Here is an 18,159-nt window from a genome sequence, read left to right as displayed (position 1 = left end):
TCCGCATCACAGGGGCTCCCTCCATACATGTATGCATGCGGCTGCGCAGTAGGCAACCACATGCGTATCTGTATGGAGAGAGCACCCTGTGATGCGGAGAATTGGCCGCGTCCGCCGGCCAACTCGCCGACTTGCGGCAATGACGGGACCCAGTGGCGTCGGATCCAGGCAGCGGAGGACGGCGGCGTGGGAGCGATCCGTGCATATGGGGCCGGAGGAAGCCCCAGGTATGTATGTGTCATCCTCTCTGGTTCCCTTTAAGTCAGCCCATTCCAGCACTGAGACCCCTGAAGTGTGGATTCCCTGCGAATGTGCACTAGCACCGTCCCACTCGGCTGATCGGGACTACTGCGCAGGCGGCCAGCAAGCTCTTCTTGAAGAAAGCTAAGCAGGACGGTGCTAGTGCGCCTGCACGAGCTGTTAGCAAGCTCTTTTTTGGGAGTTCCACCACTGGATCGGGGCTGTAGAGGAGGATGAGGGGAGCCTATTTAGTATCCAGAGGTGTGTTTCCATGAGGTAAGTACCCCCTAGGGGCACTTTTTTCGCTACAGTTACACTTTATTATTTATTTTTATTTAAACATATTTAACCACTTCACCACTGAGGGGTTTTACCCCCTGACCACCAGAGCAATTTTCACCTTTCAGCGCTCCTTCCATTCATTTGTCTATAACTTTATCATTACTTATCACAATGAAATGAACTATATCTTGTTTTTTCCGCCACCAATTAGGCTTTCTTTAGGTGGGACATTTTGCCAAGAATTATTTTATTCTAAATGTGTTTTAATGGGAAAATAGGAAAAATGTGGGAAAAAATTAATTATTTTTCAGGTTTTGGCCATTATAGTTTTTAAATAATGCATGCTACTGTAATTAAAACCCATGAAATTTATTTGCCCTTTTGTCCCGGTTATAAAACCGTTTAAATTATGTCCCTATCACAATGTTTGGCGCCAATATTTTATTTGGAAATAAAGGTGCATTTTTTTCAGTTTTGCATCCATCCCTAATTACAAGCCCATAGTTTATAAAGTAACAGTGTTGTACCCTTCTGACATAAATATTTAAAAAGTTCAGTCCCTAAGGTAACTATTTATGTATTTTTTTTAATTGTACATTTTTTATTTATTTTTTTATTACAAAAAAAAAAATATGGGGAGTGTGGGAGGTAATGAGTTAATTTTTTTTGTCTAACTAATTCATTTGTATGTGAAAAATGTTTAGGGTGTAGTTTTACTATTTGGCCACAAGATGACCAGTAACTTTTTGTTTAATGCGACCTCCAAGCGTCCTTCCGGAAGTAGTAGGAGGCTGGGTAAGGTTTTTTTTTCACAATGATCGCGCTGCTTAGCGGAAAAGCAGCGGATCATTGCGGGGCTTAGATCAACGAACGGGAATGGATTTTCCCGTTCGTTGATCTCCGGGCGAGCGACCGGCGGCGTATTTACCCGCGGGAATGCGCGCTACAGCGAGCGGGAGCGCAGGCAGTGGCGGGAGGGCGGAAAGTACGGATTTCTCCGCCCCTGGGGGTTAAAGGATGGAAAAAGGGACGGAGAAATTCGTACGGGCGGGGGTAAAGTGGTTAAGTTATAGAGTGTTTTTGAATTTTTTTTTCCAGCTGGGTGGCATGAAAAAGTAGCCGGGTAGGGTGCGAGGGGGGGGGGGGGATGCAGGGCCGGTACAACTCTGCTTACAGCATAGACGGAAGATGAGGAGGCAACAGCCTGGTGCTCACCAAAATGAAAAGAGCCTAGGGGAGAAACACTGGAGAGATGTCTACTGCTAACCAACTGACAGAGAGCTGTCTACTGCTAACCAACTGACAGAGAGCTGTCTACTGCTAACCAACTGACAGAGAGCTGTCTACTGCTATCCAACTGACAGAGAGAGCTGTCTACTGCTAACCAACTGACAGAGAGCTGTCTATTGCTATCCAACTGACAGAGAGCTGTCTACTGCTATCCAACTGACAGAGAGCGGTCTACTGCTATCCAACTGACAGACAGCTGTTTACTGCTATCCAACTGACAGACAGCTGTCTACTGCTATCCAACTGACAGAGAGCCATTTACTGCTATCCAACTGACAGAGTTGTCTACAACTGACAGAGAGCCATCTACTGCTATGCAACTGACAGACAGCTGTCTATTACTATCCAACTGACAGAGAGCTGTCTACTGCTATCCAACTGACAGAGAGTTGTCTACTGCTATCCCACTGACAGAGACCTGTCTACCAGCCAACTGACAGAGACCTGTCTACTGCTATCCAACTGACAGCTATCTACTACTATCCAACTGACAGAGAGTAATGTTTTCCCTAGAATTTTTTTTCCAGCTGGGTGGCATGAAAAAGTAGCCGGGTGGGGTGCGAGGGGGGAATGCAGGGCTGGTACAACTCTGCTTACAGCATAGAAGGAGGATGAGGAGGCGAGCCGATGACAGCCGGGTGCTCACCAAAATTAAAGAGCCTGGGGAGAAACACTGGAGAGCTGTCTACTGCTAACCAACTGACAGAGAGCTGTCTACTGCTATCCAACTGACAGAGAGCTGTCTACTGCTATCCAACTGACAGAGAGCTGTCTTACTGCTATTCAACTGACAGAGAGTTGTCTACTGCTATCCAACTGACAGACAGCTGTCTACTGCTATCCAACTGGCAGAGAGCTCTCTACTGCTATCCAACTGGCAGAGAGCTCTCTACTGCTATCCAACTGGCAGAGAGCTCTCTACTACTACCCAACTGACAGAGCTGTCTACTGCTATCCAACTGACAGAGCTGTCTACTGCTATCCAACTGACAGAGAGCCATCTACTGCTATCCAACTGACAGAGCTGTCTACAACTGACAGAGAGCAATCTACTGCTATCCAACTGACAGAAAGCTGTCTATTACTATCCAACTGACAGAGACCTGTCTACTGCTATCTAACTGACAGCTGTCTACTACTATCCAACTGACAAGAGAGTAATGTTTTCCCTAGAATATTTTTCCAGCTGGGTGGCATGAAAAAGTAGCCGAGTGGGGTGCGAGGGGGGAATGCAGGGTCGGTACAACTCTGCTTACAGCATAGATGGAAGATGAGGAGGCACACGGATGACAGCCAGGTGCTCACCAATAATTAAAGAGGGAGAAACACTGTTATAAACACGGTTATATAATGTACTTGATTAACCATTTCACAACTGAGGGGTTTTACCCCTGAAACACCAGCGCGATTTTTCCCTTTCAGCGCTGCTTCCATTCCAGTATTGATGTATTATGATTGGTTATTGGGGACTGGAGAGTCCCCATAACCAATCATTGTACTGCAGAGCCAGGGTGTGTGCGCGCGTGCTGCACGTCTGTTTACCTTACATTGTTTTGAATGAAGACGGCTTCTGTTTGAAGCCGTCTTCATTCTACTCGCAATCGGCGAGGCTAATTGGATTTAGGAACGTTTGTTCCTAACATCTAATTAGTCACCTGCTGTGCGGGCTGGCTGGAGTGTGTGGGCGAGAGTTCCCCGCCCACTCCCAGCCAGTAAACAAACAAGTGCGCCTTTCTCCGTCCCTGGGGGGTGAAGCGGTGCGCAGAGGGACGGAGAAATTTAGCACTGGGGGGGTGAAGTGGTTAAAAGAAGAAAAAAAAATCTCTATTAAAGTATCAGTGTCCTCCAACAACACCCAGAGCCAGGGACATAGCTAGAAACCATGGGACCCATAACAGCTACATGGCTCCTATATTGCTATGGCCCTATTGTCTTTACTTGTGTTCTACTGAAGTCATCCTGGTCAGGGAGATGGTGCTTAAAGAAAACCTGTACTGAAAATTAAAAGTCAAAATAATCATACACAAGTCATACTTACCTTCCATGTAGTCCACTCCTCAGTGTCTTTCTCCTCTCCTTCGTCCTGTTTGTCCACTGTGATCAAGGGAATTTTCCGTCCTCCATTTTGAAAATGGCCATTACCCATAACAGCTTTCTGGTCAGCACACAGTTAAACTGTAACATCGCCCACTTGAGCCATAGTGAAACATGGACATTACCTGGTACATCAGTTTTCCTCTCAGCTATAACTGACAGCAACTGATATTTTATTGACAGCAACTGATATATTTCAGATCTGACAAAATATTGTCAGAACTGGAAGGGATTATTGTCAGAAGAAAATGGTTAGCTTCTGAAAGGAACTGATGGCAAGGTAACTATGTAATGTTCATTTGAAGTTACCTCATGTGTTTATTTTAAATATTTTTACTCAGTACAGGTTCTCTTTAAAGAGAAACTCCAGTGAAAATAATGTAATGAGAAAGTGCTTAATTTTTACAATAATTATGTAAAATGATTTAGTGAAATGTTTGCCCATTGTAAAATATTTCCTCTCCCTGATTTACATTCTGAAATTTATCATATGGCAACATTTTTACTGCTGGCAGGTGATGTCACTGGAAGGAGATGCTGCTTGCATTTTTAGCAGTTGGAATGTAATGATCCGCTCAGCTGTCTGCACAGGCAAACAGCTGTTTGACCATTCCTTAAGTCTGAGGGCTGCAGGTCTCTGGAAAAGAGACCTGTCTTCACTTTGCAAGTTTCAGACTTGCTCTGCTACTGAGGAATTTGCATACACTTGTCATGCTAATTGCCTAGCTGCCTTTCTTTGAAGGCTGGCAGTATAAATACCATGTTCTCCTAGGATCCTTTGCTGGTCATGATGGTTTGTTCCTGCTAACACCTGGAGTGTCAGCCTTTGCTATCGTTTGCTAAGAGTATCTTAGAGTAATTCCTTGGGACTGCACTAGGCTTCCCTTCTAGTGCAGTCATATTGTATTATCTGTTTGTCTATGCGATTGCACGGTCGCCAGTGGTTGACGATTGTGAATCGTTCTGTCTTGTGATTGTCTTGTCGCCAGCGGCGGTCGACAGGAACTCATTCTATACTCTGTCTGGGAGTGTAGGCAAGAGCTGCGGTTGCTACTGGCCTGCTCCATCTGTCTGGATTGCATTAGCCCTAGTGGTAGTGGCAGTGCTTCCTTCTGTATTCTACCTTAGGGATGTTAACCAGAGCAGCGGTTGCTACTGGTAGCCTCATCTTTTTGTCTGTCTGGATCGCATCCGCTCTAGCTGTAGCAGCGGTGGTTCCTTCTATATTCTCCCTTAGGGGTGCTAGCCAGAGCAGCGGTTGCTACTGGGAGCCCCATCTGTCTGTCTGTCTTGTCTGGTACGAACACTTGCTGTAGGCTCGGTGAGGTAACCGTTTAGCAAGCGTTCGCGTTCTCTATTTCGTGTTTGTGTTTCATTGGTTAGTTAGGCTGGCACGCTTATCACTGGGCGCCTAACGCGTGGTGATCAAGCTTAAACGCATTCGCTGTTGCGAATGAGTGCGGTGTTCGCGTTTAGCTAGCGTTTGTTATTTTCCTTGATGTTCTGATCATTGTTGTTTGCTGTGCCTTTCTTGTTACACTTGTGTTTTGTCTTACTCGGTCTTGTGCCACTATCGGCAATCGCCACACAATCGATTGCGTTCCCACTTTGTTTCTGCTGTTGTGTGTTCACCGTCGCTGGGTGGTGACTGGCTTGGTGGACATGCATACATTCTGTCCCTGTGCTCATTCTCATTAGCAATCGTCATCTCTTACGATTGCGTTCTCACTTGGTTTCCGCTGTTGTGTGTTCGCCGTCGCTGGGTGGCGACCAGATTGGTGGACATACATACATTCCTTCTCTGTGCTTACTCAGTCTTGTTTCGCTGTTAGCAATCGTCATCTCTTGCGATTACGTTTTCACTTGGTTTCCGCTGTTGTGTGTTCACCGTCGCTGGCTGGCGACTAGATTGGTGGACATACATACATTCCTTCTCTGTGCTTATTCAGTCTTGTGTCGCTGTTAGCAATCGCTATCTCTTGCGATTGCTTTCCCACTTGGTCTTCACTGTTGTGTGTTCATCGTCGCTGGGTGGCGACTAGATTGGTGGACACACATACATCCTGTCTCTGTGTTCTCTCTCTTTAGGGGCTATCTTGCCCTGCATTGCTTCCCCTCGTACAATTCCTATCTGGCATCTGTGGCAGTACAGAGGGGTTGTTTCTCTGTTCTCCACAGCTCCATCTGCCGGCAGGAATTCCCCTCTACAGGTGCATAGCACCATAGCTGGGTTCTCGCAGATTATACGTTTGTGGAGGATTTCCGCAGTGTCAGCGTGCGTCCTGTGCGCTGACCACGGAAATAATTACACAATCGTTACATGGAAACAGCTGTTATTTCCCACAATGCAACAAGGCTCCCACAGTGTGATGTCAGGACCTCAGAGCTGTGAGGCGCTGACATCACACTGTGGGAGGGGTTTCACCATAAAATCAGCCATACAGAGCCCCCTGATGATCTGTTTGTGAAAAGGAATAGATTTCTTGTGGGAAAAAGGAGGTATCAGCTACTCATTGGGATGAAGTTGAATTCTTGGTTATGGTTTCTTTTTAACGTGTAATTAAAAATAATTGAATTTGTATGTTGGCTTTATGCGCCGCCCTTCCTACGTGCCTCCTTCCATCGCTCTCCTAATTGGCTGAGCACAGCAGCAGGAGTGTTATGGGCATGTTTGGTTTGAGAAAAACAATTATAACTAAGGCTCCCGCGCCCAGCCATTAGGAAGCACATCCAAAGATGGCGCACAAATAGACAGTCCCCTTCAGGGAAGCACAGGCAGGTGGGAGGTGTGTTAAATCTATGAGCAAAATACACGCCCTTAAAAGGAAGGGGGGGGGGTAAAAGGCCCAAAAGGATATATAAAACTGTGTTAAAAAACAACTAAAATGAAAAAAAGAGGAGGTGGGTTGCCTAAAAAAATGACAACTTCATGTAACAAATGAAAATGTATTATGCACAGGCAACAGGTTTCGTGAGTCTCAGCTCACTTGCTCAGGCCGAATAAAGTGCCATCCAGAGTATTCGGTCTGATGAAGTGAGCTGTGACACACGAAACGTGTTGCCAGCACATAATACATTTTCCTTTGTTGCATGTTGTAATTTCTGAGGTAGACCCCCTCCTCTTTTTTTCATTTTAGTTGTTTTTAGCACAGTTTTATATATCCTTGGGCACCTCTTACCCCATGTTTGTGCTTCTCCCTCTCCTTCAGAGGGGTGATATTGGTCTTAGAAGACCCGGCGGTCACTTCTAGCACCAGATATTCTTTCTAAGGGATCGATTACATCCAGTACCCTCTGGACATCCGAGTGTAGTTGGGTTTGTACATCTACACCTGCCTCGAGTGGTTGGTTGCCCCTCCAGCACCCAAGGCTGAGACACAAAAGTGCACCCCCCCCCCCATTCCTCCCACCCCAGCCCTCAAACACTGATTGGTATAATGCTGGGGATACACGGTACATTTCTGTACTGTGTATCGAGCCGCTGATGCGCCCAGCTGATAATTTCCGACAGGTCCGATGACCCGCTGGATCGATTCTCCACTCGATCCCCGCGGGCGGACAATAGCGGGGAGTCGAGCGGAAGATAAGGAAGCGCCCGCGGGGACGAGCGGGAATCGATCCGGACGGCGGCGGGGACGAGCGGGAATCGATCCGGAAGGCGGCGGGGATCGATCCGGTGGCTAATCGAGCCGCCGGGTTGACCCGTGTATTCCCAGCATTAGACTAAGAAACACCACAGGGCCTCCAACACCTTAATCTCTAGTTATCTGCCTTGCAGTCACTGCCATGTATCCCCTCTTCTTATCTTATTTATCTCTGCTTCAAACACAATAGGAGAATGATAGCTGAGTGAGTTGTGTGCCCCCTTATACACTACACCCTGAGGCTGGAGCCTCTCTCGCCTCTGCTTCAGCACGGCCCTGCCTCCAATCATGCATATCATGAGGTCTTCATGAGCAAATTACATTTTCATATTTCAACTCACCTCTCTTCCCTTAAATTAACATGTGAGGTGTGTATGTATGTGTATATATATATATATATATATATATATATATTTAAGTTTTTATTCAAATTTACAACATGGTACAGAATGACACATTTATTGAACATATGGATCATAGGCATGCTTAGCCCCACACAAGGCAGGGGAACACAATCAATACAAGTAGATCCCGGTAACACAATGGCATCATATACCAGTATCCTAGGAAGAATCCATAATCATTTAGTAGCAGTACAACTAGCGTAATCAAGGACCACCACACAGAACCGGTGGCCTCTACAAAACAGGTGCAATAAATACCTAGAACCCTATCACCCAGTAACTGGGGGTAAAGAAACACTTGGTAAGTAAGTCTAGAACACCTGGCCCACAGAGAAGGCAAAAGATCAAGATTAATCTGAAGACAGAGAAAGGGAAGAAATAAGAAAAAGGAAAAGAAAGAGAAAAGGAAAGAAGAAAGGAAGCCCACTGAAGTCTATGCCACACTATCAAGTCTGAGGTGTATACTTTTAATAAATACAGTAATCGCTATATATTGCACACTATCACAACACCATCTAATAAATACCTTGATTAGAAGTTAAAATATCACTGAAAATATCATGGCTGGGGTCTAGAGGACCTTAAAGAGAAGAGATTGTAAACATTAATTCATTTTATCCTAACATGAATGGAAATTCAAGAACAGTCTCTGTAATATATAACCTACTTGGCTCTTGAAGCGTCTCCTGTTGCTCCTGCAATAAAAGATTACATAAGAGCTGTCACCTGCATAGAGCAATCATAAACCTGATAAGAACAAGACAACTGGAGGTGTTGTTGGCAGAACCATTAGCTAGTGTATTTTTACTGACGTGTGGTTAAAATGTCTTAAGTTATGCTCTGATCATTAATGCAATATACTTTAGCAGTGATTGTTGTATTTTAAACTACTGGTATCAGACTCATATTGTTTACACAGAGAAATGATTTATTAACCACTTACCGATTTTCCGACAGTATATCTACTCCCCCGAAAACTTCATCTTAGCTCCAGGGGTGTAGATATACGTACCTCGCCGTGATCACTATTGTGCACGCTCCCACGCTCATTCTTGTCGCCGCCCGTTAGTACACAGATCAGTGAATGGGAACACAGTTCCCATTCACTGATCTAAGTGGCTGTGATCAATGAGATGACGGTCGTCATTGACAAAAGTGAAAGTAAGGTATACACATTACTTCCCCTTTGTACTGTTCACAGTGCACAGGAGGAATACAGTGTGTGTGTGGTGTGTATGTGTGTGTGTGTGGTGTGTATGTGTGTGTATGTGTGTGGTGTGTATGTGTGTGGTGTGTATGTGTGTGTGTGTGTGTGTGGTGTGTATGTGTGTGTATGTGTGTGGTGTGTATGTGTGTGGTGTGTATGTGTGTGTGTGTGTGTGGTGTGTATGTGTGTGGTGTGTATGTGTGTGGTGTGTATGTGTGTGGTGTGTTTGTGTGTGGTGTGTGTGCGGTTTGTGTGTGTGGTGTGTGTGTGTGTGTGGTGTGTGTGTGTGTGGTGTGTGTGTGTGTGTGGTGTGTATGTGTGTGGTGTGTATGTGTGTGGTGTGTTTGTGGCTTGTGTGTGTGATGTGTGTGTGTGTGTGTGTGATGTGTGTGTGTGTGTGTGTGGTGGTGTGTGTATGTGTGGTGTGTCTGTGTGTGGTGTGTCTGTGTGTGTGTGTGTGTGTGTGTGTGTGGTGTGTGTGTGTATGTGTGTGTGTGTGTGTGTGTGTGTGTGTGTGTGTGTGTGTGTGTGTGTGTGTGTGTGTGTGTGTGTGTGTGTGTGTGTGTGTGTGGTGGTGGTGGTGTGTGTGTGTGTGTGTGTGTGTGTGTGTGTGTGTGTGTGTGTGTATGTGTCTGTGTGGTGTGTTTGTGTGTGTCAGTGGCGGCTCCAGCTTCAGATTTTTGGGGGGGCTCAAAGGGGGCACGAGGGCTGGCAGGCCGGGCTTGGGGGGGGGAATTTGCGGTGAAAAATTGGGCGTGGTCATGATGTCATGTGGGCGGGGCTAACTGTAATGTAGTTGTACCAGCTAACGTAGTTACATGGAAAAAAAAATGAAGTAAACGCACATAATGACAGGTAGCCTTTCACCAGTAAATGCACATAAGAATCAGCTTTTTAGCAGTTAATGCACGTAATGACAGACTGCGTTTCTGCAGTAAATGCACATAAGAGCCTGCTTTTCACCAGTTAATGCATGTAATGACAGACAGTTTCCCCATTAAATGCACATAAGAGACAGCTTTTCACCAGTTAATTCACATAATGACAGACTGCGTTTCCGCAGTAAATGCACATAAGGGACAACTTTTCACCAGTTCATGCACATAATGACAGACAGCATTTCCCCAGTAAATGCACATAAGAGACAGCTTTTCACCAGTTAATGCACATGACAGACAGCCTTTCACCAGTTAATGCCCATAAGAGACAGCCTTTCACCAGTTAATGCCCATAAGAGACAGCTTTTCACCAGTAAATGCACATAAGAGACAGCTTTTCACCAGCTAACGCACGTAATGACAGACAGCCTTTCACCAGTAAATGCACATAAGTGACAGCGTTACCCCAGTATAAGTGACAGCGTTATCCCAGTATAAGTGACAGCGTTACCCCAGTAAATGCACATAAGTGACAGCGTTACCCCAGTATAAGTGACAGCGTTACCCCAGTAAATGCACATAAGTGACAGCTTTACCCCAGTATAAGTGACAGCGTTACCCCAGTAAATGTACATAAGTGACAGCGTTACCCCAGTATAAGTGACAGCGTTACACCAGTAAATGCACATAAGTGACAGCGTTACCCCAGTATAAGTGACAGCGTTACCCCAGTATAAGTGACAGCGTTACCCCAGTATAAGTGACAGCGTTACCCCAGTATAAGTGACAGCGTTACCCCAGTAAATGCACATAAGTGACAGCGTTACCCCAGTAAATGCACATAAGTGACAGCGTTACCCCAGTATAAGTGACAGCGTTACCCCAGTAAATGTACATAAGTGACAGCGTTACCCCAGTATAAGTGACAGCGTTACACCAGTAAATGTACTTAAGTGACAGCGTTACCCCAGTATAAGTGACAGCGTTACCCCAGTATAAGTGACAGCGTTACCCCAGTAAATGCACATAAGTGACAGCGTTACCCCAGTATAAGTGACAGCGTTACCCCAGTAAATGCACATAAGTGACAGCGTTACCCCAGTAAATGCACATAATGTTATACCTGGTCAGGAGGGTGGGGGACTATTTGCAGAGGCTGGGGAGGGGGGCCCCATCATGCCCTCACCTCAGTGGACCCCCCTCCTTTTATGCGCGGCGCCGAGCGGGAGATACAGCTAGCTATAGTCTCCGGGAGTCCGGGCTGCAGCAGACACTAGAGCTTCAGCCGACTGGTCCACTTCTGTCTCCTCCTCAGCAATACCGCTCTGCACGCACTGAATCAGGAAGTAGTGCGAGCGGTATTGCTGAGAAGGAGACAGGAGTGGACCAGGCGGCTGAAGCTCTAGTGTCTGCTGCAGCCCGGACTCCCGGAGACTATAGCTAGCTGTAACTCCCGCTCGGCGCCGCGCATAAAAGGACCCCTCTTTTTATCATTCCCTGAGGTGAGGGAATGATAAGTCTCTCGCCCCACGCTAGAGCCGGTGTTGGAACACCGGCCCTTGATTCAGGGGGGGCTTTCTGAGGGGCTTACAGTTTCTCAGCTGGGGCTTCAGCCCCGGCAAGCCCCAGTGTAGCGCCGCCACTGGTGTGTGTGTGTGTGGTGTGTTTGTGTGTGGTGTGTGTGTGTGTGTGTGGTGTGTGTGTTTGTGTGTGTGTGGTGTGTGTGTGTGTGTGTGTGGTGTGTGTGTGTGTGGTGTGTGTGTGTGTGGTGTGTTTGTGTGTGTGTGGTGTGTGTGTGTGTGTGTGTTGACATCTAGTTGCCAAGTAGTCAAATTACACCTACATACATTACATTAAATAAAAAAACATAAAATACCCCATTAATTAACCCCTTCCCTTCAATAGTTACCAAAATAAAACACTTGTATGAAAAAAATTGACATAAAAAACAGTTTTCTTAGGGACAGAACTTTTTACAGTTGGCTTGTACAGTGCAGAACTGTACAGAACTTGTACAGAACTTGTACAGTGGCTTGCAAAAGTATTCGGCCCCCCTTGAAGTTTTCCACATTTTGTCACATTACTGCCACAAACAGGAATCAATTTTATTGGAATTCCACGTGAAAGACCAATACAAAGTGGTGTACACGTGAGAAGTGGAACAAAATCATACATTATTCCAAACATTTTTTACATATAAATAACTGCAAAGTGGGGTGTGCGTAATTATTCGGCCCCCTGAGTCAATACTTTGTAGAACCACCTTTTGCTGCAATTACAGCTGCCAGTCCTTTAGGGTATGTCTCTACCAGCTTTGCACATCTAGAGACTGAAATCCTTGGCCATTCTTCTTTGCAAAACAGCTCCAGTTCAGTCAGATTAGATGGACAGCGTTTGTGAACAGCAGTATTCAGATCTTGCCACAGATTCTCGATTGGATTTAGATCTGGACTTTGACTGGGCCATTCTAACACATGATATGTTTTGTTTTAAACCATTCCATTGTTGCCCGGGCTTTATGTTTAGGGTCGTTGTCTTGCTGGAAGGTGAACCTCCGCCCCAGTCTCAAGTCTTTTGCAGACTCCAAGAGGTTTTCTTCCAAGATTGCCCTGTATTTGGCTCCATCCATCTTCCCATCGACTCTGACCACCTTCCCTGTCCCTGCTGAAGAGAAGCAACCCCAGAGCATGATGCTGCCACCACCATATTTGACAGTGGGGATGGTGTGTTCACAGAGTGATGTGCAGTGTTAGTTTTCCGCCACACATAGCGTTTTGCATTTTGGCCAAAAAGTTCCATTTTGGTCTCATCTGACCAGAGCACCTTCTTCCACATGTTTGCTGTGTCCCCCACATGGCTTGTGGCAAACTGCAAACGGGACTTCTTATGCTTTTCTGTTAACAATGGCTTTCTTCTTGTCACTCTTCCATAAGAGCCAACTTTGTGCAGTGCACGACTAATAGTTATTCTATGAACATATTCCCCCACCTGAACTGTAGATCTCTGCAGCTCATTCAGAGTCACCATGGGCCTCTTGACTGCATTTCTGATTAGAGTTCATCTTGTTCAGCCTGTGAGTTTAGGTACACGGCCTTGTCTTGGTAGGTTTACAGTTGTGCCATACTCCTTCCATTTCCGAATGATCGCTTGAACAGTGCTCTGTGGGATGTTCAAGGCTTTGGAAATCTTTTTGTAGCCTAAGCCTGCTTTAAATTTCTCAATAACTTGATCCCTGACCTGTCTGGTGTGTTCTTTGGACTTCATGGTGTTGTTGCTCCCAATATTCTCTTAGACAACCTCTGAGGTCGTCACAGAGCAGCTGTATTTGTACTGACATTAGATTACACACAGGTGCACTCTATTTAGTCATTAGCACCCATCAGGCAATGTCTATGGGCAAATGACTGCACTCAGACCAAAGGGGGCTGAATAATTACACACACCCCACTTTGCAGTTATTGATTTGTAAAAAATGTTTGGAATCATGTATGATTGTCGTTCCACTTCTCACATGTACACCATTTTGTATTAGTCTTTCACGTGGAATTCCAATAAAATTGATTCATGTTTGTGGCAGTAATGTGACAAACTGTGGAAAACTTAAAGGGGGCCAAATACTTTTGCAACCCACTGTATGTCATGAGGGTATATTACTGTTATTTTTGCAAATAAGGTCTTATAATTAGTGCTGGACGCAAAATGGAAAAAATACATCTTAATTTCCAAATAAAATATTGCCGCCAAACATTGTACTAGGGACATACTTTAAATGTTGTAATACTAGAATGATCCATTTTTGCCATATTTAAAAATATTGCATGTCATCCTCTCTATGTACAGTATCAGCTTTCTTATGGCATTGTCTGATCCATGTTCCTGTAAACTTTGCTGTCAGAGTAGAGACCATGCTGTGGATTCCCTGCACACAGGGCTGTCAGTGTACAGAGCATATCCTACCTGCTGTGGGTTCCCTGCACACAAAGCTGCCAGTATGCAGAGCATAGCCTACTTGCTGTGAGTTCCCTAAACACAGATCTGTCAGTATACAGAGCATATCCTTCCTGATATGCTCTTTATACTGACTGATACAGAGCATATCCTTCCTGATATGGGCTCCTTGCACATAGGTATGTCAGCGTACAGAGCATATCCTACCTGCTGTGGGTTCTCTGCACACAAAGCCGTCAGTGTAGAGAGCATGCTGTGGATTCCCTGCACACAGTGCTGTCTGTGTACAGAGCATATGCTACCTGCTGTAAGTATCCTGCACACAAAGCCGTCAGTGTACAGAGCATATCATGTGCAGAGCATATCCTACCTGCTGTGGATTCCCTGCACACAAAGTTGTCAGTGTACAGAGCATATGCTAACTGCTGTGGATTCCCTGCCCACAGGCATGTTAGTGTACAGAGCATATCCTACCTGCTGTGGGTTCCCTGCACACAGATATGCCAGTATACAGAGCATATCCTACTTGCTACGGATTCCCTGTACACAGAGCCATCAATATAAAGAGCATATCCTACCTGCTGTGGATTCCCTGCACACAAAGCTGTCAGTGTACAGAGCATATGCTAACTGCTGTGGATTCCCTGCCCACAGGCATGTTAGTGTACAGAGCATATCCTACCTGCTGTGGGTTCCCTGCACACAGATCTGCCAGTATACAGAGCATATCCTACTTGCTACGGATTCCCTGTACACAGAGCCATCAATATACAGAGCATATCCTACCTGCTGTGGATTCCCTGTACACAGAGCCATCAATATACAGAGCATATCCTACCTGCTGTGGATTCCCTGTACACAGAGCCATCAATATACAGAGCATATCCTACCTGCTGTGGATTCCCTGTACACAGAGCCATCAATATACAGAGCATATCCTACCTGCTGTGGATTCCCTGTACACAGAGCCATCATATACAGAGCATATCCTACCTGCTGCGGATTCCCTGTACACAGAGCCATCATATACAGAGCATATCCTACCTGCTGTGGATTTCCTGTACACAGAGCCATCAATATACACAGCATATCCTACCTGCTGTGGATTCCCTGTACACACAACTGCCAGTGAACTTGCAAGAAGCAGAATGAGTAGGTCCATTGTGAGGTACACCTGGCATAAACTACAGTAATCTGTGTCCCAACTGCCTTTATACAGCAGGTGCAGAGGGGGGAGGAATAATGGGCTGCCAGCGAAATATGGACAGGGAAAGGTTAATAACAAGCTAGGAATTTAATGCAATTATGCAGGTTACGTCTTTATACTTTGTACTCAGAACCAAGAATTTTAATAGTCTTATAATGGATGCTCTATACAAAAGGGAAGAATAGAAGAGAATTTCATGAAGTCTACACAGTAAAATTGAACTGAGATGCATGGTCAAACAGCTCTTCGGCACTAATCGGGCAGCTTTCAGAAGTACTTGTGCCGGAGTACTTCTAAAGACAAGCACTGCTGGGGTCATGCATGCTGCGCAGTATGTATGTACTTGTCTTTGGAAGCACCTGGGGATGCTAATACTTCTGAATACTGCCCGAGTAACAAAGACACAGTCACAGAACTTCAACTGTGAACAGCAGTAGAACAAAGGGACGAAACGTTGACGATAGGGTTGCCAGGTCGGCTGATGGAGAAAACCGGACAGGGGGTGGAGTTATGGGTGGAGTTAGGGGCGGAGTCAGAAGCACACTTTTATGTAGAGTGGGGCTAAGCAATGGGCTTTTTTTTAAAAAAATTTATAGTATTTATATCGCACTGACATCTTCTGCAGCACATTACAGAGTACATAGCCATGTCACTAACTGTCCTCACCAGTAGTACTGGTCCAGTGCACATAAGAGACAGTTTTTCACCAGTAACTGCACATAAGAGACAGCTTTTCACCAGTAAATGCACATTATAAGAGACACCTTTTCGCCAGTAAATGCACATAATAAGAGACAGCTTTTTTCCAGTAAATGCACAAGAGACAGCTTTTCACCAGTAAATGCACATAATAAGACACAGCTTTTCACCAGTAAATGCACATAATAAGAGACAGCTTTTCACCAGTAAATGCACAAAAGAGACAGCTTTTCACCACTAAATGCACATAATGACAAACAGCCAGTGTTCCCAGTATATGTAGCCAGGGATATATGTGCCCAGTATATGTAGCCAGGGGGTATATATGTCCCAGTATATGTAGGCAGGGGTGTAAATGTCCCAGTATACGTAGGCAGGGGTATATATGTCCCAGTATATGTAGCCAGGGGGTATATGTGCCCAGAATAGGTAGCCAGGGGGTATATGTGCCCAGAATAGGTAGCCAGGAGCTATATGTGCCCAGAATAGGTAGCCAGGGGCTATATGTGCCCAGAATAGGTAGCCAGGGGCTATATGTGCCCAGAATAGGTAGCCAGGGGCTATATGTGCCCGGAATAGGTAGCCAGGGGCTATATGTGCCCGGAATAGGTAGCCAGGGGGTATATATGCCCAGAATAGGTAGCCAGGGGCTATATGTGCCCAGAATAGGTAGCCAGGGACTATATGTGCCCGGAATAGGTAGCCAGGGGGTATATGTGCCCAGAATAGGTAGCCAGGGGCTATATGTGCCCAGAATAGGTAGCCAGGGGCTATATGTGCCCGGAATAGGTAGCCAGGGGCTATATGTGCCCAGAATAGGTTAGGTAGCCAGGTGCCCCCCGCAGGAGGAGAACAGTGCAGCAGAGAGAGAGCTGGGAGCAGCGGTGGAGAAGGGGGGCAATCTCCCCCCCCCCTTCCCTCACCTTAGGGTGCTCTCTCTCCTCCGCTGTCTCCTCCAATATGATGTGCAGGCTGACGGGTGGCTGCGGGCGGAACTTACCTCTGTGTCGCAGGCGCCGGAAGTTCGGGTCCCGCAGCCGCTGAGATTCGAGTCAAAAAAGATCCGGATCAAAGATTCGAATCATTCATGAGCCGGACAACACTATTCAGACTGATTAGTGTTGTCCGGCTCATGAATGATTCGGATCTTTGATCCGGATCTTTTTTGAGTCGAATCTCAGCGGCTGCGGGACCCGAACTTCCGGCGCTGGAGCGACACAGAGGTAAGTTCCGCCTGCAGCCACTCGCCAGCCTGCACATCATCCTGGAGGAGACAGCGGGGGAGAGAGAGCACCCTAAGGTGAGGGAAGGGGGCGGGAGATTGCCCCCCTTCTCCACCGCTGCTCCCAGCTCTCTCTCTGCTGCGCTGTTCTCCTCCTGCGCTGCGGGGGGGGGCTCTAAACCGGACAACTTAATTGTCCGGTTTAGCATGCCTTTTTGCACCGGACACAGCGCACAAAAACCGGACTGTCCGGTGTAAAACCGGACACCTGGCAACCCTAGCACTTGACGAGGAACCTCTACGGTAGCCAGAACCTTCCCTCTACATAGGTAATTATTTAATCTGAAGTGAGTTTTCTCGCACAAAGTTGTACTTTACACGTCATAAAACCACAAATGGAAGGAAAAGTGAAAATAATTACATACTAATGATATTAACTTACCTCCCAACTTTTTCAGATGAGAAAGAGGGACACTTAAGCCACGCCCCTGCCACACCCCTGGCGGTTCTTTTCCGTTAGCTGGGCGCAACCACTAGGTGGTGATAAAACTCCAGCAGAGTTACATCATTCCCTACTATCCATGGCGGCCTGGAGTGGGCATAGTAATTAACGCCACCTAGTGGTTGCGCCCGGCTAACGGAAAAGAACTGCCAGGGTTGTGGCAGTGGCGTGGCACACCCCTAGTGATGAATACCATGAAGATTTCGTAAGAAAAATATGTTGTTTTATAACTCAAACCACACTGGTCCTTTCTATCTTGGTTCATTTTCCTTCATATTAGCATTTGAAAATTAAAAATATATAAATGGAAAGGATGGAAATAAAGTTTAGAGTCAATCAAACATATTTTCCAGTAGAAAAATACCCATATTTATGTAGAAAGAGGGACAAAGTCCTGAAAGAGGGACAAATGAGGAGGAAAGAGGGACTGGGTTCCCAAAGAGGGACTGTCCCTTTCGAAACAGGGACGGATGGGAGCTATGTATTAATAACAACAACAACAATAATAATAATAAGTCTTCTAGCAGCCAATTATAGCTTGT

General features: G+C 46.0%; 1 protein-coding gene across 4 annotated transcripts in view; it reads right to left on the bottom strand.

Moving 5' to 3' along the window:
• The window catches only part of LOC137538690 (hatching enzyme 1.2-like), a 70,745-nt gene that overhangs the window by 52,443 nt on the left and 143 nt on the right, over nucleotides 1-18,159 (bottom strand). For 2 of the 4 annotated variants that reach the window (XM_068260986.1, XM_068260983.1), the window contains exons 2-3: nucleotides 8,622-8,649; nucleotides 8,481-8,534 (exon numbers count right to left, since the gene is read on the bottom strand). The exons of 1 other annotated variant lie outside the window; for it this stretch is intronic. The gene's annotated coding sequence lies outside the window, so the exon portion shown is untranslated. Of the gene's footprint in view, nucleotides 1-8,480; nucleotides 8,535-8,621; nucleotides 8,650-17,557; nucleotides 17,592-18,159 lie in introns of those variants that run through there. One more of the 4 variants, XM_068260984.1, reaches the window with a different exon arrangement.

This window comes from Hyperolius riggenbachi, chromosome 11 (genome assembly GCF_040937935.1).
Source record: "Hyperolius riggenbachi isolate aHypRig1 chromosome 11, aHypRig1.pri, whole genome shotgun sequence".
NCBI classification, from domain to species: Eukaryota; Metazoa; Chordata; class Amphibia; order Anura; family Hyperoliidae; genus Hyperolius; species Hyperolius riggenbachi.
This window is presented reverse-complemented; position numbering and strand designations above follow the sequence as displayed.